We start from the raw sequence: 24,384 nt of genomic DNA on the forward strand, positions 1-24,384 counted from the left end.
CCCTCCCATCCCCCCTCCCCTGCTTCTATGTGAGTGTTCTCCACCTACCCGCCCACCCCACCCCCTGCCCTCGAATTCCCCTACACTGGGGTATCGAGCCTACACAGGACCAAGGGCCTCTCTTCCCATTGATGACCAACAAGACCATCTTCTGCTACATATGCAGCTAGAGCCATGGGTCCCTCCATGTATACTCTTTGGTTGGTGGTTTAATCCCTCGGAGCTTTGGGAGTCTGGTTGGTTGATATTGTTGTTCTTTCTATGGGGTTGCAACCCCTTCAGCTCCTTCAGTCCTTTCTCTAACTCCTCCATTGGGGACCTCATGCTTAGTGTAATGGTTGGCTTCGAGAATCTGCCTCTGTATTTGTCAGCCTCTGGCAGAGTCTCTCAGGAGACAGCTATATCAGGTTCCTGTCAGCATGCACTTCTTGATATCCACAATAGTGTCTGTGTTTGGCGACTGTATATGGGAAGGATCTCCAGGTGGGGCGGTCTCTGGATGGCCTTTCCTTGAGCCTCTGCTCTACACTTTGCCTCTGTATTTGCTCCCGTGTGTATTTTGTTCCCCCTTCTAAGAAGGACTGAAGCACCCACGAATTAGTCTTTCTTCTTATTCCCTTCCCTGTTCACCCTTTGACTGTTTCACATCCCATACTTCCTCCTTGTCCCCCCCACCCCCCAGGCTCCCCGAGGATGTCCCCAACCCTTATCCCCCACCCCACCAGACCTCTAAACTCCCTGGAGCCTCCAGTCTTTTGAGGGTTAGGTGCATCTTCTCTGACTGAACCCAGACCCTGCAGTCCTCTCTTGTATATGTTTTCGGGGCCACATATCAGCTGGTGTATGCTGCCTGGTTGGTGGTCCAGTGTCTGACAGAATTCGATGGTCCAGGTTAATTGAGACTGTCGGACCTTCTACAGGGTTGATCTCCTCCTCAGCTTCTTCCAACTTTTCCCTAATTCAACCACAGGGGTCAGCAGCTTCTGTCCATTGGTTGGGTGCAAATATCTCCATCTGACTCAGCTGCTTGTTAGGTCTTTTGGAGGGCAGTCATGATAGATCCCTTTTTTGTGAGTGCTCCATAACCTCAGTAATAGTGTCAGGCCTTGGGGCCTCTCCTTAAGCTGGATCCAACTTTGGACCTGTCTCTGTACCTTATTTTCCTCAGGCTCCTCTCCATTTCCATCCCTGCAGTTATTTCAGACAGGAACAATTGTGGGTTGGCAACCCCATCCCTCAGTTGTTGGCTTGTCTTTCTGCTGGAGGTGGACTCTACAAGTTCCCTCTCCCCACTGTAGGGCATTTCATCTAAGGTTCCTCCTTTTGATTCCTGAGATTCTCTCACCTCCCAGGTCTCATTCTGGAGGGTCCTCCCAACCTCCAACCTTCCGAGGTTGCCTGTTTCCATTCTTTATGTTGGCTCCGAGGGCTTCAGTCCTTTTTCCCCACCCAATACTAGATCATGTTCCCCTCTTCCTGCCCCAGTCACTGTCCCTCCCAGAACCCTCCTTCCTTCCCCTCTTGTGATTGCTTTTTTCTTCCTCCCAAGTGGGGAGATTAAGGCATCCTCACTTGGACCTTCAGCTTGTTGACCTTTTTGAGTTCTGTGGACTCCATCTTGGGTATTCTGTACTGTTTTTTTTTTTGTTTTTTTTTGTTTTTTTTTGTTTTTTAATAGCCGCTTCTTAGTGAGTACATGCCATGCATGACTTTTGGGTCTGAATTACCTCACTGAGGATGATATTTTCTAGCTCCATCCATGTGCCTGCAAAATTCAGGATGTCTTCCTCATTCTTTAAAACGGAGTAGTATTCCATTTTGTAAATGAGCCACATTTTCTGTATCCATTCTTCTGTTATGGGACATCTGGGTTGGTTTCAGCTTCTGGCTATCACAAATAAGGCTGCTATGAACATAGTGGAACATGTGCCCCTGTGGCATGGTACAGCATCTTTTGGCTGTATTCCCAAGAATGGTATTGTTGGGTCTTCAGGTAGATCTGTTTCCAATTTTCTGAGAAACATCCAGATTAATTTCCAGTGTGGTTGTACCAGTTTGCAATCTCACCAGCAATAGAAGAGTGTTCCTCTTTCTCCTCATCCTTGCCAACATGTGCTGTCACCTGAGGTTTTGATCTTAGCCATCCTCATTGGTGTAAGGTGGAATCTCAGGGTCGTTTTGATTTGCATTTTTCTGATCACTAAGGATTTTGAACGTTTCTTTAGCTGCTTCTGAGTCATTCAAGATTCCTCTGTTGTGAATTCTCGATTTAGTTCTATACCCCAGTTTTTGATTGGGTTGTTTGGGTTTTTGGTGGTTAGCTTCTTGAGTTCTTTATATACTTTGGATATTAGCACTGTGTAAATGTTCTCAGCTTGATGTTTGTTCAACTTGTTCCCAAGTTTGAATGGATTGATTTGAGAGTTTTTACATGGATTATTTAGCAACTTCCACTAAACAAAGGGCTGCGGAAGGGAAGTTGAAGGCACTTTGGCACTCAAAGTAAGATCCCAAGCACTCAGCGTATTCCCATGCTGCACTCTTTATCATACACCTACTCATTACTGTGTCTGGATTTGAACAAGACACAAATCACAGATCTATTGCAACATCATTATTCCTATTCTAAATATTTCCAAACTGAGTCCTAAGATTATAGCAACTTCTTCAAGTGATTCAGCATAATGAGAGATGATGAGGGTGTGGGCTGTCCGAAAGAACGCTAAACTACTAAAATTGTCCCCAAATTCAATTATCTCCTTGTCAACTTTCTTCTTGAGAATGAGAAGTCCTCTTTCTTATGGAATACCTCGTGTCTATACAGCTTTCTGCTGATGATTTCTATTTATCTCTAGAGGCATCTCTTGTTAATTATTCATCTCTATGAGCTTTATTAGGCGCATGAGTCCTTAACCTTATGCAAAGAACTATAGGGAACTGAGAAAAGCTAAGAGATGGAGAGGCAGACTGCAGGAGAAGAGAGCCTACCTTTTGTTTGCCCAGGGCCAAATAGTCATCCCTGAAAACATATATTCAGGCAGCATTATACAGACTAAACAAGTTATATTTAGGAATTTATCTATCATCTATCTATCTATCTATCTATCTATCTATCTATCTATCTTTCATCTATCTATCTCTAATGCAATAACAATCAGTTTTAAAAATGGCCATGAATTTCAAAGAGAACAGAGAGGAGAAAATGGGAAGGTTTGGAGTGAAGAAATAAGAATTGTATTCACATTATAATCTTATAATCTCAAAAATTAAAAAAAAGTATCAGACTATATATATATATATATATATATATATATATATATATATATATATATATTCATTTATTTTTGTAGCTTCTATTTAGATGAACTTGGACAGATAAACTAGTTCGTGCCAATTTTAGTAACCTGGGCTTAGCAAATGGCCCTGTTCTTTACTAGGCCATCAAATATCTTGTTCACATTCAAAGATTTCTGCTCCTTAATTTCAGAATCATCCTGTGAAATTGCATTCTCATAGAAAACATTCTCCATCCTGTAAGCTCTGTTTTCATATTCTGTTTTCAATATTCTTGTTTTCATCTTTCATATTACTGTAACTCACAAAGATGCTATGGCATTAGGAAACTGACAAAAATTTGATACAATATTTATGAAGTTATTCATATTTATAGTAGAAAAAGTAAAATATTTAAGATTCATTTGAGAATGATACATATAATTTCATGATAACATTCATATCCCTTTAAAGCTTGGAGCTTTGCCTACAATGGAACTGGTGACTGTTTCCTTAAATCACAGGAAACAGGGATTTTTATAAAAAATCATGTACCTTGAAATCCCAATAGATGACAGAAGCATAAAGGATGCTCTGGGGAGTTGGGTGAACTGATTCCCTGAGCTGAGCCCATGAAATGCTCAAGGGTTTCAATTACCTGTGTTTGCTTTCATGACTGTTGGACAAAAGGCAAGCATATGACCTGAAAATACATACCTGTAAGTTATTAACATACTCTCTGGGGAGATATGGTTGAATGGATATCCCTAATTTACCTTCAATAGAGCCAGCAAAACCTAAAGGTCAATGTTGAATCAGGGACTCTTGCAGTTAACACTCTGAACTTTTTGCTTGGCTCCATGGCTGGGGTCAGTGGCATTAATCACCTAACTCATGACACCTGTTTGCTTCACCTAATGGAGAGAAACAACGATGAAAAGAATCTGACAAAATAATCAACTCAGTTTGTTTATTTATTTACTTCCACAGCTCCTTTCTCCTAGAGTATTCCCTAGCAGTTGTTACATCATCTGCATGTCTCCATCTCCATGGAAGAAACTGTCCTCTCCACTCAGGGGGATGGGAGAAGTGCATGCTGACAGCACCCTGACACGCATCTCCACTGTGCTTCAAGTTAACCTTTAAAGCCTCCGAGTCAACCATGCTCCTTAAGTAGACCATCACTTGTAGGTAACCCCAGGAAACTCACTGTTAAGCTAGACTTGGGGGAATGGTTCCTCTGTTGTGTTGTCCAGTTCTGAGAAACTCAAACAGCAGGTGATTATCAAAAACAAGTTATTATGTGAGTGGTGGTGCATATCTTCCAGCACTCAGGAGGTAAACGCATATCCCTTTAACTTCAAGGCTGTGTGGGCTACACAGTGAGTCTCTGCCTTAGGAAAAAGAAAAGAAAGCAAATACTTAGAAGACTTTTACTTGGTCTCCTGATACAACAGTAGGAAGAAGACACAATTATGAGGACAATCTTGCATCTCCCAAAATGAGCCAGACAGCTGTATTATAGAAACAGAAAAGGGACATTTGTCCAATTACAACCTTTCACAAAAAATAACTCACCAGTTATCTCCCTCTCCCATTTGCATCATGCGTCACTCAGTTGGAAGGTAAGTGTTCCTCTGGACCAGTTGGAGGTGTTGCAGGGTGATTTAGAGCTCACAGAGGCCTGTGATGGACTACAGACTGTTTGAAACACCAAATTCTGGGACAGTATGTTCAAGAACAAGAGTTGTGGTGAAGCTTCAACTCTCTAGGAGCTTCCTCAAGACATCTGTGAAATATTTAAAGCATCCATTGTGGAAAAAGTGTAATCTAGATGACTTAGCAAATAGACTCTTCTCAAAGTAACTAGGGTACCAGGGAGATTCTAATAGCTATTGAGTCTCCTTATCCTCCAACAGCTTTGTTTATTCACAGGACGATAGATATCAGAACGAGTTTTTAGAGTAGAACTTACTATTCACTGAAGTTGGTCTCAGCAGCATCTAAGAAAACCTTTAACAATGCTCAGTTCCTAATGTTGGAGTAGTTGATATCCCTCACCAGCATTATAGCCATCTCACTTATATGTAAGTATACAAAGGATAAATATCAAATAATATCAGCTCATTAAAGAGATAATTCTCCATGGATGTTTATTGTGGCGGTTTTTTATGGTGCCTGATATATGGAAGCAAACTAAGTGTTTTCATTGAGCTCTTGGACATAGAATGTATTTTATAAAATATAAAATTATATTTTATGTAATCATAACATGATATAGAAATATAATGAATATATTTAATATATTCATATTTATCTAAGATATTTATAATATATTTTATATCATATATTATACTTGGTATGTTATATTATATAATAACATTCTAATATTAAAATGTTATTTTATATAAAGTGAACAATATTCTGACATTTCAGAAAATAAAAGTATCAAAGGAGAGCATCATGTTAAATCTAAGACAGACACAGAGAAGTAACACATTTTCTTTCCTGTTTATGTTAAAATGTTTATTAATTGGGACATTAATAAAAATATTAAGGAGACAGAGGCATGTTGAGGCCAGTCTAGTTTACGTAGTGAGTTCCAGCACAGCCAGAGATACATGGTGAGACACTGTCTCAAAAAAAATTTTTAAAATGTTTATCAGAATACCTAACAGTGATTTCTGGAGGGATAGACCATGGAGGTGGGGGAACAAATGATGATTGCACTGTAGGTTCTAAAACAGTTGTCAATGAGAATAGTTCTAGTGTTTACCAGTTGAGTTGGGCAACTATTGTTATATTTTTTTCAAAAAGGGAGAAATGCAATGTTTACAAATTTGGACCACTGACAGGGAGACAGAAATATTATTTATCTGATTTGATCAGGATTCAGTGCAAACAGGCCTTGAGATAGCTTGTATTGTGTGTCTCACAGATATGCACAATTAAGCAGGTTAAACAAACATTAAGACTGGAGTTTAAGGAGATGGAGATGTTAACCAGTTGAGTAATGCTCACTGCATATGTGGTTGAATTACCAGGGCACATTCCAACAAATCTACACAATCAAAACTGAAAGTAAGCTATCAAGTTCTAACAAATATATAGGGTAGTATAGCATGGTAATGGGAAAATCTTCTCCATTTACCTCCTAAACTCAGTGTGTGTCTCTGTCCTGAGTAAGTTAAAAAATCATCATCTTGTTTATGAGATAAAAAAGGGGGAGAGGTGGAGAGCCTTTGGAGCTGCATGGCAAGAATATGACTTGGGCCAAGGACAAGGAAATGGGCTTCAGGCAGGAATCTGGCATTAGGCTAGAACAAAGAGTAATTTCAGGCAGGAATCTAATTTTAGGCTAGAACAAGGAAGTAGGCTTCAGACATGAAAATGACTTTGGGCTAGGACAAGGAGGTTGGCTCAGATATTTTGGTCATCCTTTTGTTTGTTTGTTTTTTTTTTGTTTTTCCTTTCATTTAATCATGATTTTAATAGCTGAAGGGGCTCTCTTCTCTACTAAACAGTAAAGCATTGCTGCAAAGGCACAATTCCCTTTAAAACATTAGAAACCAAGCAAATTTAACAGTACTGGATACTTTTATTATACAGGATTCAATACCTTCAGCTGTAACAAGACTAAACTTACCACAGTGGATTGCTTTCAATTCTATATTCTCCTTCTTAACATATTATGGAACAAGAAACATAATTCCATCCAATAATAGTCTTTCATTTAAAGGTGTCAGAGTCTGCAATAACAGTCTACCTGAAGGAAGCAGCATTTAGTCCCACTTGGATGTCTTTCTCCTCATGTACCGATGCCCTTCACTATCAATGGCTTCGTAAGAGGTCCTTTTTGTTCTCCTGTGCTGCATGCAGATAACCCATGTAAGCCACACAGAGTGAAAGGGTTACCAATCCAAAAGCCATCACAGGTTTGTTAGGTTTAACGAAGAGCTCAGGATTCACAGCTCGAAATAAGGTTGTTGTGTGCGTCCCTCGGAGGACTGGGTTTTCAAGGTTTCTCTCTTTTGATGGTTCTCTTTTAACTGTTGGAGGATCGGGTGCTGAAGACATCTTGACTACTTAAGATTATTACCTGAGCATCTTCTGCAAACCACAACCCACCCTGGCGAAAGCCAGCGGAGCCTAACCTTGGGCAATTGTGAAGCCAGGGAAGCTCCAGCACGGACGGACACTGCGAGCCTCAGAGACTTCTATTTTCGTCATCCTTATAAGCTCTTAGAAACAATGATCTTGGGAGTGTTCACGGAATTTTGTTCGTTGCCTTGCATGTTCTTTGACTATTTGTATTTATTGTCTGCTTGTTCCTTGACTATTTGCACCTATTGTATTGCTAGTTCCTCAACCTAGAACTGACCTTAATACTTGCATGTAATTAAAATGGTATAAAAGCAAAACGGAGGAGGAGGGATGGGATAGGGGGTTATTAGGGAAGGGAAATGGGGAAAGGGAATGACATTTGAAATGTAAATAAATAAAATATCCAATAAAAAAAGAAAAAGTAATCATCATCAACTTGAGATTTAATGTTCAACATTTCCCTTCAGCTCTTCTTTGCCTAGCTTCAAGGTGTCGGGCATGGATACCATATGGATATTGCATCACTATACATTATGACTGAATATCGCTTTAACTGTTTATTTTATGGTGCCTTGATAATAATATGAACTTGGTATTGATGTATTTGGCCAAACTAGATTTTGATATAGGAGGAATAAAATATGTTCATTAATGGTAAATGGTTCCTATAAAAGAAAGAACACTAGGATGGCTACAGTAAAAGAGTTTGGGATCTGGTCATGTTGCATTGGCCTACTGATGCTTTGAGCATTTGAACAGGTATTTGGCTTGTTAACTCTCTCTCCATCTCTCTGTCTCTTTCTGTCTCTCTCACATATACATGTGTGTGCAAACCTATACATATATAAATATAGATTTTCAGATCATGACAAGCAACAATGATTCCACTTACTAACTGTTACTGAATGCACATATGTATATAAATATACACATTTAAATTAGATGTAACATGTCGAGTGTATTAAAATACTACCTGTATGTTTGCTTTTAGGGCTGACCATTGGGTTCATGAAAACAACCTGTGTGCTCTTTCCTCACCTCTCCCTTTCCCAGCTTTCCTTTTTGTAGAATTGAGGCTTCAGGGATATTTCTAAACAGTTTTGTATGTTCACTGGTATCAGTGTTTCATCTTTAACACTCTCAAATATGTCTTTGTATTGTAGACAGGTAGAAAGGTGAAGAGAAGTAGATTCCAGACTTTTGCTTTAGTTCTGTGTTGTGCATCTGTTAATCATAATATTTATCTATAACTTATGGCTACACCATAAGCATCATGGGTGTTCTGGTCCTGCCCTTGTTTATCATATGTATGGCCATCAATCTCTAATGTGTGTTAATATTTACCAGAAAATAAGAAGAATCAACTAAATAGGGCTTCTCTCTTAACGTGTCTCATTGACCTCTTGGATATGACATCATCTTTTTTGTTTCGTCTTTTTTCCTTTTTCTATGAATCATCTCATTTTCTTTAGACAACAATCTTTACTTTTTTTGAGACTAAACAAGTGGTAATTTCTATGAATAGATTATGTAAATATTTCTTTTTAAAAATTATATTAATCTCTTTCGGGTGGTAGTGGTGCACGCCTTAATCCCAGCACTTGGGAGGCAGAGGCAGGCGGATTTCTGAGTTCGAGGCCAGCCTGGTCAACAGAGTGAGTTCCAGGACAGCCAGGGCTACACAGAGAAACCCTGTCTTGAAAAACATAAGAAAAAAAAAAAGAAAGAAAGAAAGAAAAAGAAAATCCATTATTTAGGGGCTGGAGAGATGGCTCAGTGGTTAGAAGCACAGACTGCTCTTCCAGAGGTCCTGAGTTCAATTCCTAGCAACCACATGGTGGCTCACAACCATCTGTAATGGGATCTGATGCCCTCTTCTGGTGTGTCTGAAGACGGCAACAGTGTACTCACATATATAAAATAAATAAATCCATCTCACACCAGTCAGAATGGCTAAGATTAAAAACTCAGGTGATAGTAGATGCTGGCGAGGGTGTGGAGAAAGAGGAACACTCCTCCATTGTTGGTGGGACTGCAAGATGGTGCAACCACTTTGGAAATCAGTCTGGCGGTTCCTCAGAAAATTGGACATAACATTACCCGAGGATCCAGCTATACCACTCCTAGGCATATACCCAGAAGATGCTCGAACATATAACAAGGACATATGCTCAACTATGTTCATAGCAGCCTTATTTATAATAGCCAGGAGCTGGAAAGAACCCAGATGTCCTTCAACTGAGGAATGGATTCAAAAAATGTGGTATATTTACACAATGGAGTATTACTCAGCTATTAAAAACAATGAATTCGAGAGGTTCCTAGGTAAATGGATGGAACTAGAAATTATCATCCTGAGTGAGGTAAGCCAATCACAAAAGAACACACATGGTATTCACTCACTGATTATTGGATATTAGCCCAGAACCTTGAACCGCCCAAGATGCAACTCACAGGCCACATGAAGCCCATAAAGAAGGAAGACCAAGTGAGGGTGATTCGGTCCTTCTTAGAAGGAGCAACAAAATACTCAAGGGAGCAAATATGGAGACAAAGTGAGGGACAGAAACTGAAGGAGGGGCCGTCTCAAGACCACTCCACCTGAGTATCTATCCCATGTGCAATCACCAAAGGTAGATGCTGATGTGGAAGACAGGAAGTGCATGCTGATAAGAGCCTGATATGGATATCTCCTCAGAGGCCTTCAAGAGTCAGACATATTCAGAGGCAGATGTTGTTCAATGGCACAACTAGCCATTGAACTGATCATGGGGTTCTCAATAGAGGAGTTAGAGTGAAGACTGAAGGAGCTGAAAGGATTTATGGCACCATGAGGAGAGCAACAATACCAACCAACCACAGCTCCCAGGGTCTAAACCACCAGCCTGGGAGCACTTAGGGGGGGATCCAGGGCTTCAGCTGAATATGTAAAAGTGGAGGGCCCTGCTGGGCATAGGTGGAAGAAGAGAACCTTGACCTCATGAAGGCTGGATGCCCCAGGGGGTAGTAATTTTGAGGGTGGGGAGGTGGGAGTGGGGGGGTAGATAGAGGTTACATCCACAGAGAAGAAGGAGGAGGGGTGAGGGGATTGGGGGTTCCAAGGGGGTGGTGGGGGATGGGGTAAGGGGACAACATAGGAAATGTAAATAAATCATCCAATAAAAAAAAACCAAAAAAAAACAAAAAAAAACCAAAAAACAAAAAACAAAAAACAAAAATAAAAATAAAAAAAATTATATTAATCTCATTAATGCCATATAATGCCATTGTTTTCAAAGGCAGTTATTTTAATATCCATCTCTAGAAGTATAGAGATTTTAAGTACCATTAATATTTAATGTTTTGAATATTTTAAAACTACATATATATATAATTTTAAGTATAAGATATATATTACATATGTATATGTAATATAACATATATTCTCCATCTATCAACAGACACAGATCAATATAGCTAAATGCTCACTCTAACCACAACCTTAACGTCTAACAGTTTCTTTCATTAGTCTTCATGTTTGACACTGAAGTCCTCAGCTTCTCATTAAACATGATTAAATCTCTTCATTTTTGTAGGCATTCCCAACTCAGTACTTGATGATTGTTTTTAATTTATCTTGTTTTCTCTTAAGTTGCCTTTCTACAAGTTTTCATTCACAAGATCATGAGATAATGAAATTCCGTTGTTGAGCTCCAGCTGACCTCCAATGATACCATTTAAAGCTCTTTTCATCATTGAATAATTACAGTGGCTTCCTCATAGTACCCACTAAGCAAGATAGAGTGCTGTGTTACTGCATGTGAGAGTAGCTGTAGCCAGCCTTTGCATTCCACATACCCGACAAAATGCTTCATATTTTTAATACAAGGGAATGCTAATATTGTAAGGATATAGGCGTGTTTAATCTATCTTATGCATAGCAGAGCACCAGCATATATTGAGACACTGGAAATTACCCATTGATGTGTACAACTTTACCCTGTGAAGGGTAAACTTTACCTGACTGTACCAGTCAAAAATAAATTTATCTAAAAGAAAAGACTGTGTGTTAAGAGCCAGCATGATCTGCTGATGTTAACCCCATATTTCCTACCTAATTTTTGTAAGCTTGTTTCATTTGCATAGCATAAAATGGTCTGCTATCTTTATATTAGAGAAAACGGGCTGGATCTTAGTGCCTAACAAGTTCTTCTACTGTGGTGGCCTTCTCCAAATATCTGTTTGTATTTAATACCACATTTATCTTAAAATTCTTATTACTCTTACCTTATCACATAAGCTGTTTCTAAGTATTTTTTCAAAAACTAGATATCACACTTTCCTAATTATTTCCTGAATTGTACCTTGAGTGGATTTCTACCTCAAATGTATATGATATATTAATTTGTTCATCTTTATTTAAACATGCTGTTTTATTTAAATTTTTATATTGTTATCAGGTGAGACTTAATAACAAAATTAGAAAATAGCATCCCATGCATAGACACACAATCTATATTTTAATAATATTCCCACTCATTTACATATTAAAGTTTAGAAACCAGAGCTCCCAAACCACATGATTTTGACACATGTATCTGGCTCTGGGATATCACACATAGTAGGTGATATATAACTACTAACTGAATGAATGAGTAAATATTATACAACCTTAATAATATCTTACATTTATTCACACACACACACACACCCACACAGACACACACACCTGGTTCAACCATCCTTTCTAAAATAGGCCAACATATCATAATTTGACTCTGCAGTATACACTACATCTCTCTGCACTACATCTTTGTAACTTCAAAGGATTTCTTAATAGAAAGGACTACATTACAGATAGGCAGTGATTCTAAAATGTGTTATAATCTATCAGGAGGATTAGTGGGTTCTGAGTCTTCTTTATTTTTATGTGGACCTTGCTGTCTGGTGGAATATTGAACCCAAAATTCAAGAGTATAGCAATTCAAACAAGCTTCATAGACTTTCACAGTTAATACCATAGTGTTCCTTTGTAAAAGACTTAAAATTGCAGAACTTATAAGCACTTGAGCTGTGAAAGTTATTAAAATGTATGTTTAAAGAGAAATAAAGAAACTGATGTAGAAGCCGCTAAGCTCAAAGGCTGCCAACCAGCAAAAAGCAGATTTTGATGTGAGCGTGGGGAGACATTCATTGTTCTGCATGTTCCAACCTGAACCTAATTATCCCATAAATAACTAAGCATGAACACACAAGCAGTAAGCATCTTATCCCAAAATAAGAGTAGTTGAAACTAATTAAACTGGGACAGAAAAATATAACCATGAGTTTTTTTGGCAAAAATGCAGACTTCCAATTTTATTTCAATTAGTGAGCCTTTCATCCTGTCCAATATTTATTATATACCTCAGTGCTGCTGACTTAGGCCTGCATGTGCTTTACACTGAATGTTTTTGAAGACTTTAAAAGTTGTGGTATGAACAAGACTGGGCATTCTATCACACCGTAATTTAGCCCTGGGGGTGAGTGTGTCTTCTGAGTATGGTCACCATTTACATAGAAGAGAGCACAAATTAATAATAGCCTTGTCACGTTGAGGCTGACATTTTCGTTTAAGGTTTTTGTCATCTCTAGAAACAGCATGAGGGGTTGGCTTTCTTACTTTTATGTAAATTAAAATATTAAATAAATGAATATTCCATTACAACTGGTCAAAGTGTTACTTGAAATGTTATAGAATTGCATTTGGATAGCTGTAATATGTAGAAAATACTCATTTAAAAAAAGGTGAAACAGGAGACGGAACTCAAAAATGCCTGTGGGTTTTCACAAAAAGTTTGAGAAAAAAGTTAAAAATAGAATGAACAAGGAGAGGCAAATTATTTATACAAGCAGCAGATGTTTGTGTGTGTGTGTGTGTGTGTGTGTGTGAGAGAGAGAGAGAGAGAGAGAGAGAGAGGGAGGGAGGGAGAGAAGAGAGGAGGGGGAGAAAAGGGAAAGAGGGAGATGGAGAGGGAGAGAGTTTAGTCTCTTAAAGATTAACAGAAGTGGCAACATGTCCTGTCTCTGTTAAGAAATTATAAATTGAAAGTTTAAACTCCATTCTTTATAACTTGGGGAGAATTTTTACCCAACTGAGGCCTCAATTTGTTCCTGTCAAAATGAAGTATATATTTGTGCTATGATACTCTTATTCAGTTTATATTACTGAATGAAAATCTGAAGGGAAACCTACTGCACATAGTTTGTGTAATGTTTCAGAACCATAGATTCCATACCTGGCATCAGACATCACTCACTATTTTTTTTTTGTGGATGCTTCATTTTGATCTTGTTCAAGCTATCATGATTTAATTCCACCATATGAGATGCTTTATTTTGATCTTGTTCAAGATATTATGATTTAATTCCACCATATGAGATCACCCAACAATGTATCGTGAAGTGAGATGACTGCAGAGTTGGAGATGAAACTTGGGGATTGGATCAGGGGGGGCAGAGGGAAAGTAGAAAATCTGCAGTCAGTCAGCCTTCCTGCTTCCCTGGCAGGGTCTGCCCGTGGGTTCCCAGGGAGTGCCAGCTGGAGTTGAGAGCCAAGACAGAGCAATGAGTGTATGTAGGGTGATGGTACAAGTTACTTGATACAAGTTCAGAACAGCACAGATCTGTACAATGCTTTTCTAGCGGTCTTCAATAAGTGGGTATTGAAACTGTGAAAAATATTTTTGTTGTTTTGCTGTAAATCTTTTGGCCCTAGGGAGCTCAAACATGTAATTGAATCATATTATAGGTGTGTTGGTAAAGGTGTTTATGCATACATTAATGTATACTTTGAGTGAGAAAGTAGATTGTTCATCTCATTGTCTCTGGCTTCACCAAATAAAAGTGATATGATCTCCTCAGGGTACAGGAAAGATGTTCCTGGCTAACAGACTACAAATGGAACTCAGATTTTTATAACCCTCCTTGTTACAAGATTTATTCATTTATAATGTGTGTTTTACTGGCATTTATGTATACACACTAACATAAATACTTGGTACCTAAGAGGTCAGAATGCGGTATCAGATCTTCTGGAATGGGAGTTATGGGTGGTTATGAACCACCATGTGAGAGTGGGGAACTGAACTCAGGTCCTTACAAGATCAGCAAATGCCCTTAACGTCTGAGCCATTTCTCCATCCCTATAAACCTTAATACTCCAGATGAAATACTGATTTTGATCCCCTGTGGATCTTCAGATTGAAATAGTTCATCTGGCTCTCCTCACCACATCTGCATGCAGACCTTAGGATTGTTAGTCTCCTTGATTTCATATACCACTTCCTTATGATGAGCCTTTTCACATATAGTTTTACTTAGGTATCTATGGTGACCAGTACTGAACAACCTTTAAGATAGCAACAGGCAGATCCCTAAACCTCAGATAAAAATGGATTGGTATCTTCATATCCTTCCACGAAGGTGTGGGCAACCTCTAAGGACAGTAATGAATGTAGCCCAGCCCCCCAAAAAAATCACAAAGTTACTTAAAATTGTATGAAATAACTTTACTCTACATTTTGTAACTCAGTTCCATGGTTTTTGACAGTGATATTGGTAGATGACAATGTCATTTTGCAATGTTCAAAAGTTTGGGCATAACACTTGGACTATACATAATTCATAATACACTGCAAATTCTGTGAAAGTAATTGTTACACTATAGTGTTTACAGACTGTTGAGAATAGAAATCCTGAATTAGTTACATTTGTAGGAAACTATCCACAGATGGATGAAAAGATGGACAGGGGTGGGGTGGGGCTGTAGAAATGGTACATAGTCATTCTTATCAACATCCCTGAGCTCTGCTTGTGGTACTGCATGGAAGACCTCCAGGAAAACTGCATTCATGCTCTATTGATTTTTAGTCTTACACTGATTCTTTACTTTATATTTGTAGACCTTGTTGAGTACCATCTCACCACCCTGTATCGTCCCTCAGTTGCTACTGAGAATCTGTGTATTACTTTTCCAGTTTGCAGTGTATGATTTGCTTTCTGAACAAACAAACCAAAACTAAATTTAAAAATCACTGCTGAGTCTTAGTTATTCTAGAAAAGGGAAGACCACAGAAAACTGTGGCTCTCAACCTTAGGCAGTCTTTGCTCCTTTAAATTTACAATGTGGGGCCATAGTGGCCCAGGGTTATGGAAGATGAGATGATGGGACATCAACGCTGGATACGTCAAACATGAGGGTGGCAGGAGTTGACTACCTCCCACGTCCCATCATGTAATAAAGCCAGCTCTTCCACCATCAACCCTAGTAAGAATGTATTACCCTGACAGTGATCAGGCTTCACTCTTTGTTTGACCTTATTAGCCTCCCCACACCCTACAAGGCCCTGAGTATGTAAATGAATCATCTTCCAACACCCCTGCCATGGAGAATGGTACACAAGTGTACAAATCTTGCCCTAGAGACCCTGCCCATGGGGTCAAAGGGTAATAAATACCCCTTTCCACCCCACCTTAATAAACAATTCTCTGAAGCTGTTCCCTGGTGTGTTTACTGCCCACACATTCAACATACACCAATATCTTCCACTACACTCATCCTTGCCTGGCTTAGTTTCCCTCCATCCAGTACAGTTCTGTGTGCAAAGGACCTGGCTACCCCTTTCCCCAAATGGGATGTAGACACAGAGGACAAAATCTTGCTCCTTTGAAGCCAAAAAGGGTCACCAGCATACCACAAAAGCAATTAGATCATCATTCCTGCTTCCAAATATACCATCTTAGTAGAACATTTTACATTTAATCTCATTTGAGTGTATGTTTTATCAACATCTTTATGACTTATTTATTGATTACCTCATGAAACACACAGATTTGTGTGTGTGTGTGTGTGTGTTTGTGTGTGTTTGTGTGTGTATCTATGCTTTGAAATAAAAATGTCCACTGAAATGTCTTCACTTAGTTACTGTTACTTAATATGAACCAGAATTACCTGGGAAGAGTCTCTGTGAGAGATTTTATATATTGCAATGCCTTGTGGGCATGTTTGTGGAGTAGTCTTAATTTCACTGCTATGGGAAGAAGTTGTTCACTGTGGGTGACATTCTTCCTTAGGCAGAGGTCTTGAACTATGTGAGTGTTCAAATCGAGCAGAGCCCAGGCAAGTAAGTAACCAGTATACATTTATATGCACTCTTGATTGAGGATGTGATGTGAATAGCTGTTTGAAATTTTGCTTTGATTCTCTCACATTAGACAACCGTAGCCTGAATTTGTGAGAAAAAATAAATTCTGTCTTCCTTAAGCACTTTATCACAACAATAGAAATGAAACTAGGAGAGTGACATATTTTTTTCTGTTGTCATTATCAAACATCCCATATCTAGCATGATCATGGGTTAGATGATTCAAAAGCATTCACAAGCAAATGATAATGTGAAGAAGAAGAAGAAAGTTGCAAGTTTATAGGCGGATAGCAAAATTTAAAATATCTGCTATCTAAACTCCTCGCTAGGCATGGCCTGTAGATCACCTTAACTATACTTGTACATGCAGATGTCTAGTTTGACCAACACCATTTATTGAAGGTTCTGTCTTTTTCTTTTAAAGTGTGTATTATTGGCTTCTTTATAAAAAGCAAGGTGTTCATGTGTATATGGATTTATAGAGATATTATTTTTTAAAAATAAATAACATAGTTCACAATGCCATCATGAAATTTTCTAGCAAGTGGATGAAACTGGAAAAAATCATCCTGAGTAACATAAGGTAAGCCAAACCCAAATAGATAAATATGGTATATGTTCCTTCATATGTGGGTATTATTCATGAAGTAAGTGATAACCAAGTTACAATCCATAGACTCAGGGAGGTTAGGAATAGAGAAGGTGTCTGGGGTGGACAAATGGATTTCCAATGGATGGAGAAATAAAATAGATTTTACAAGTGAACCTGGAGGTGGAATGGGGACGTGAACAGGAGGATAAGGTGGGGAGGGGGATAGGGAGGAGAGATAGGTAGAGGGAGAGAATGCAGAGAGTTGGTTGGAATTGAGGGACACTGAAGAATGATATGAAAACCTAGTGCAACGGAAACTTTCTAAAAAATGCATGAAGGCAGTCCTAGTGTGGTCTCCTAATGATGGAAAACACACACAACTGGCCATCTTTTGTCACCAAATGAGGATTTCAATAGTGAGAATGGGTTGCATTCAATTAAGTTGTTAGGCGAGAGCATCCTATGGAAATCCCAAATGACCTAGGCTGTTGCTCTCTGAAAACTGAAAGCAAGGACACATTTCCAAGGTTACTACTCATTAAACATGGATAAATAGCGCTAGTGCCTAAGTGTACCTAACTGCACCCCTATGTTCTAGTGTCTTTGGTGTGGGAAGGTATGCTGTAGGCTACCAAAAGAAAACCATAAACACCAACTCAGTCATAAAACCTTTGACCTACAGTATATCCTGCCTACAAGATATGCTAGGACAATTGTGGCATGGTGGCACAGAACTTGTGGAGATAGCCAACCAGTGTCTGATTTTACTTAAGTCTCACTCCTTGAGACAGAACCCATATGTGACACTGCTTTGTCAAAAACAAAGCGAAAGTCCAAAGACCTAGGTTAAAACCAATCATGGCTAGTCTAAAAAATGTATCAATAAAGTGACTACTGATGGTACTCTGCTGTAATCATACGTCAGTGCCTTACTCAGTCATCATCAGAGAAGCTTTCTCCATGTGAGAACAGATACAGAGATTCACATCCAGATATTGCACACAGAGAAAATTGGGGAAGTATCCACCAAATCCCTCCCCTCAGAGCTCAGGGAACCCTGAGGAAGAAGAGATGGAAGGAGTGAAAGAGCCAGAGTTGATGGACCACACTAGGAGAACTAGAACTCTGAATCAACTATACAAAGCACCTATGAACCCACAGAGGCTGAAGCTGAAATCACAGTGCCTCCATAGGTCCACACTAGGTCTGCTGTACATGTATCATAGTTAGCTTAACATTTTTTGGGACTCCTGAGTATGTGAAGGAGTGAGTCTCTGATTTCTTGTTCCTTCTCTTGGGGATTTTTTTTCTTCTTCTGTTGGATCGCCTTATCTAGCTTCAGCATGATGGTTTTTGTTTTATCTTATTATATTTTGTTTTGCCTTGTTTGGTTGTTATCTCTTAAAAGCCCACTCTTTTCAACTGAGAAACTGAAAGGGAGTGGGTTGGGAGGGGAGAGAGGAACTGGGGAGGAATTGATAGGATTGATGGAGGATAAGCTATAATCAAGATACATGGTATAAGAAATGAATTTGTTTTTGATTAAAAAGAATCATATGTCTGTGTTAAATTTCTCTAAAGAAGTGTGGAATACTGAATTATTATACTTTTAACAGTGTAGTAACAGTATCATGATTATAATAAACTTATATATTATTCTATGAAAAAGAAAAAAGTATTTAAAAAGCCTTACCCTTAGTTATTAATTATTTAAACCCAATTTAGTAAAGGACACACAAGTCAATTTGTTTGTGAAGTCAAACATTGTTTTTCAAAAATAGTGTTAATGTAATAATTTCTTAAAGGAAGTCAATGGATCTTAAAGATTTTACAGTACAGTTTAAGTAGATAAAATAGATCGTACCCCACAACATCCTTCTCTGTACCTAGGACACATTCTAAACATTTCAACTTATTAAGGACTGGGAAACTTATAAGAAAACTGAAAAAATTTAAGCTTCAGATTTATATTAGGTTTGAATAAATTTCTGCCAGACTATCTTTAATCACCTCTTAGCAATATACTTTAAAAATATCCCTGGATGTATGCTTTGGGATTCTGTGACATGGCCGTCTATTGCTAGTGAGATAGTTATGAATGCACAGTTCATGTCCCTCTGCAGGTCTGCAGTGTCAAAATCTGCATTTCAATCAGGTCTCCAGTAGAGGGGCACGACTGAATTATTATACAGTTTCCTAAATAGTAATGATTTGTTATCACTGTTTATATTAACCTTGTTTTTCATTGCCAAGAACCATTTCCATTATGTTAGGTGATTTCTCAGCTTTTGCTATGTTCCCCAAAGCTGGAACCTCTGATTTCTGTCATTTTAGAGCTCACTTAAGCAAGGCAGAGTCTTACAACCCCAGCTTATTTCATATTCACCTAGGAGAAAGGAAGTGTATCTTTCCAGCCTTACACTTTCAAAGTCTCCATGTATGCATAAAACATTCTAATTTAAAACAACCTGGCATTTTGTTATATAAATGGCTTGTTTTAAAATTTTATTCCTGCATTTCTTATTTACCTTATTTTCCTGGGGCAGGGGATAGTATAAAGAAATAGGGGTTTTTCTTACTCTTTCCCAGAAAGGGTGGTGAAAGTCTTGGGCTTCTGAGCATGGCTTCACCAGATTTCATGTTCAGATCCCTGTGGATTAAGTACACTTCTGAGCTGCGGACTTAAGCACTTCCTTTACGTACCCTGAGGTAGATAGACCTCAAAGAACTTGCCCATCTAGAAGTACAGGTAATCATAACATATTATTAAAAATCTTGATGTATAAATTAGTTACTGTAGGGTCTTGTTTCTACAAATAAAAATTCAACAACAGATATTTTGCTTATTGTTTTGAAAGTCATATTTTTCTCTTCAAGTAACATATACACTAGCATCTGATACGGAAATTTCTGGTTTCTTTGGGACTCATTTGTGTCATGTGATGTCTTTCTGGAAGCTGTTTTTTTGAGAGAATGGTTTGCTGAGGCAGACACATAAGAAGATGCTTTGCTGAAGCAGACACATGAGAGGATGTTTTGTTGAGGAAGACCCTTGAGAGGACTAGTGATGTTTTCAAAGAGTCTAAGTAGAACCCATCTGACAGTGAATGATGCTCTTGCATTGGTTTGCCTTGCAACACTTCTCTGGTCTTTGCTGTTGATACTCTCGTATTGATGTGGCTTGCAATACTTTGCTGGTCTTTCCTAATCTTCACTTGTTGTGAATTTGTGGAGATAAACATGTCAAAGAACATCTGGCTGCTTCTTACCACTTCCACGGACTCATGCCTGGTTGACTGAGCCTTGTGGTTTCTTCTGGATAGAGCTGCTGCTACTGATTCATTTTTGATGTTTGTTGATAGGACTGGACTGCTGCTACTATTCATGTTTGATGCTTTAGACTGTTTTGCTGATATCCTGATGAAAAAAGATTGGAATCACCTTAAAGAACTACTTCTAAACAGATCCATATCCCCCTTATCCTATTAACCAGCTTTCTCCTCTACCTTTGGTCAGTGGGCTAGAAGCGAGGCTGAAGTGTTTAAGAACCCTTATTAAAGTGGGTTTTGAAAAATCTAAGCCTACAGCATCTATTGCTTAAAAAATAAACTAGTGTTAAGCATTCAACATTTGATAGAAAATAATAGTGTACAAGTCAGAGATAGTTGCACATTAATGTTTATTGCACTGCTGTTCACAATAGCTATCTTGTTAAACTTACATGCGTTTCCAAAACAGCCGAATGGATATAGAAAATGTGCCACACACACACACACACACACACACACACACACACACACAGAGGAATAATTTCATTTGTAAAGAAATCTATGTCATTTTTTCAGGAAAATCGATGCAACTAATGATGATAATATTAGGCAATTAAGCCAGTCTTAGAAGGAAAAATAATACTTGCTTTCATTTGTGGTTCCTGATATTCATACAAATAAAAATCACTTGTGTGTATGGGATGAAAGGAGAACCAAGGTTGTCTAGAGGAATGAGGGGGAGCAACAGGAAGGGGAAGGGAAAATGGGAAAGTAGGGAGAATGGGAATATGTACTCAAGGTCTGATATACACAAAGTGAAAATGTCTTTGTACAAAAAAGTTCTTCCTAGAATGAAAAAATACAATGGCAAATATTCTGATGAAAGTAATGATGGTCCATCTGATAGCAGCATGAGTGACCCATAGATTCTTCATAAATACTTCCTCTTTGGCGAGAGAGATGTCAGCTAGGTGGTAAATTCAGACACAATGATTCAGCAATGGTTTATGGTCAGTTTGTTTTGTGAAAAACAGAAAGACTGCTGAAAAGAACAGTATATGTGTTTTGCTTACAGGAGACCTGACTCAAGACATCAGGATCATTTGCTGTCACTGTCCCTTTCCCCTGACAGAAGGCCATATGACTCTAGAGTGATCTTCAGTTTTCCACGTTTCTTCCCCAAGGAGGTAACCATTTGTTGATATATTCAGCACAAGAGTTTTCTTTAATGGATCTCCAAGTATTGGATGAACAGAAGGGAGAAGTGGATAGCAGAAGAGAAAAGGTGGAGACAGTGATGCTGCATTGTCAATAATGGATAGACTATATTAACAGGAGACTAGGAAGGAAACAAACAACAACAGAAGAGGCTGCAGCCATACATCCACAAAAGGCACTGAATTCAAAACAGCAGAACTCATGTTCATCTTAACTTCACACAAAATAGTTTGCACAAAATAATACATCTTAGGTTGTTAAGCAAGTCATGGATTTATGGAGATTTTTATTCATAAAGAGAGTGTCCATATAAATATGTACATGTTAATTTTTTTGTATTCTTATCATAATGGAATGATTCAGGAGTCAATAGCAGAAGTCTTGAAAAACTCACAAATGCATAAAAGAAAACCATAGTGAATTGATCACATGTTTGGTGAGGTCAGACACATGTTTTCCTCCGGATGAATCCAGTCACTGGTAGTCTAAGGGCTATGACAATGTTACGATCACTTACACTTTTAAGTATGGAAGAAAAGCAGTGTGTATATAAAGAGCAAGGTTCTAAAAGAGGGAATGTGTGCATGTTCCTTTAACAATAGTTATTAGAAAGAAATGTGGGACAGTCCAGAGGTTCAAGAGGACTGTGTAAATATATACAGCACAGAGGAAAAAGAAAAAATTTAATTCCCAGTTCCAGATACAAGGAGAGAATCTATAAAAGTTTTTATTTTTATTTTTTGATGACTTTAGCTTTTTTGGGGGTTTTTTTGTTTGTTTGTTTTTGTTTTTTTGAGACAGGGTTTCTCTGTGTAGCCCTGGCTGTCCTGGAACTCATTCTGAAGATCAGGCTGGCCTTGAACTCAGAAATCCATGTGCCTCTGCCTCCCAAGTGCTGGGATTAAAGGTGTGTGCCACCACTGCCCGACTTATTTTTATTTTTAAGGAATATTGTTACCTTCATTTCACATCCTTATATAGATTAAATACAGATTAAATTGGTATTCATTTAACAAACTGACCCACTCTTTGTTTTCTTTGGCATGAAAAGAATAAGAAAGATGTATTCCTAATGTAATAAAACCTCTTGATTCATTAATGCTTACTGGTACAGGATAGCCACAGGATTCAGACAGACAGAAAACACCAGGCTATATTTCATATACCTACAGAACAAACATGTATGCCAGCCTGAAGACCTGAGTATAAAGATTTTGAGGAAAGAGCAGAACATATTCAGTATTGAGAGCTAACTAGTTTCATGAAAAGCACAGCAACTCTGAGCAAGGACTCCACTATCGGGATATGACCAGGGCATTTAAACTGATACACATGGGTTGGGAGCACTGGACTTATGTGCTTCCTCACACCTTTCTGTTCCTGACGACCTATTCCAGCCTTCCCACATTATCAGCAAGTGCTCAACACTGAGGATTCGAATAAAATGAAGGCTGTTTTCTATAGGACAAAAATGAAAGGATGAAAGAAATTTGAAACTAACAATACCAAGTCAAAGATGTTGGAGTCAAACAGCAAAGAAGATGATGGTGGTGGTATCAGAATAACTGAAATCTAAACCCAAATGAGCACAATAAGAAAACACAAAGCAAATTAGATAAGCCACATTTATTAATATGGATGGGTTGCCTGAGATTTGGTGGGTTGTTAGTAGACTTCACTCAGGCCTGTTCACTAGGAAGGGCTTCATGAATTGGTTGAAACATTTTTAAAAACCATTTATAGTACTCACTGGGAGAAAAATCTATACAGTGTTGTGCACTATATAAAATGTGATGTGTCCTGTCCTGTCCATTTATAGCAGTGGAACAATAAGGAGAATCGCCACTGGCAGTATCCACTGAATTGGTCATATAGGAACTATGGCTGTTCTTAAAAGCAGGAGTCATTGGAGTTCATAAGACTTAGCATCCTGGAGATGACTATTCCTGTCATGAAAGAGAGTGATGGTCTTACAAAATTCTGCAGGCAGATTGCTAACTGTAGAAAGGACAGCAATTGGAGCTGCCCTCAGAACTTTGTCCTGATTACAAACAATCCTGTGAAACTAAGGAAGCAACTCACAGCACACTCTTGCTTCTCCAACATGTTGTGACAGATGCCTGTATCTTCCTCTCTTTGGCAATTCCAAGGAATATAGAATTTTTAACATTCTTGAAAAACATAAGCATGTGAGGATGACTAGAATGTAAATGCATACAGGTATCTAAATCATATACTTAGATAAAAATTCTTAAGGAGAAATGTTTGATTCACTGCAGAACTATGTTATATTTCCTCTCCTAGTTTTGGTAATACCTTCTCTGACCTCATGCCCTCTCACTCTTACCTTTGTCAATTCTGTTATAACCAAATGAATTCTCTTATACTATTTAGAGTATCTCAAGTTAATTTTTAGCAAAGTTGTATTAAATGACTTTTGCTGAGCATAAAACTTCTTGTTCCTGCATGCATACAAGGCAGGAGTTCTACCTATGACATTTGGGACAGACCTGTTGGTCCTTTTCCTCACCACACAGCATCTTGGTTTGCTGCTCCATATGTAACGTATCATCCTGATTTATTACAGTTGCTTTTGTATCTTCTTGATTTCAGGCTTCCCTCACCAAATCTTAAGTCCTATGAAATAAATGTATCTTTTATTTGTGTGGTAGCCATGCCAGTATTTTTAGGGTTCTTTTTGAAAAAAAAAATTACGTGCAACTTTGATCAAAGCATTAAATCTCTGTACCTGGATGAAACTGAA

General features: G+C 38.4%; 1 pseudogene; it reads right to left on the bottom strand.

Moving 5' to 3' along the window:
• Positions 1 to 7,055: 7,055 nt before the first annotated feature.
• Positions 7,056 to 7,379, bottom strand: LOC114640302 (annotated as a pseudogene).
• Positions 7,380 to 24,384: the final 17,005 nt, after the last annotated feature.

This window comes from Grammomys surdaster, unplaced genomic scaffold (genome assembly GCF_004785775.1).
Source record: "Grammomys surdaster isolate TR1022 unplaced genomic scaffold, NIH_TR_1.0 125801, whole genome shotgun sequence".
NCBI classification, from domain to species: Eukaryota; Metazoa; Chordata; class Mammalia; order Rodentia; family Muridae; genus Grammomys; species Grammomys surdaster.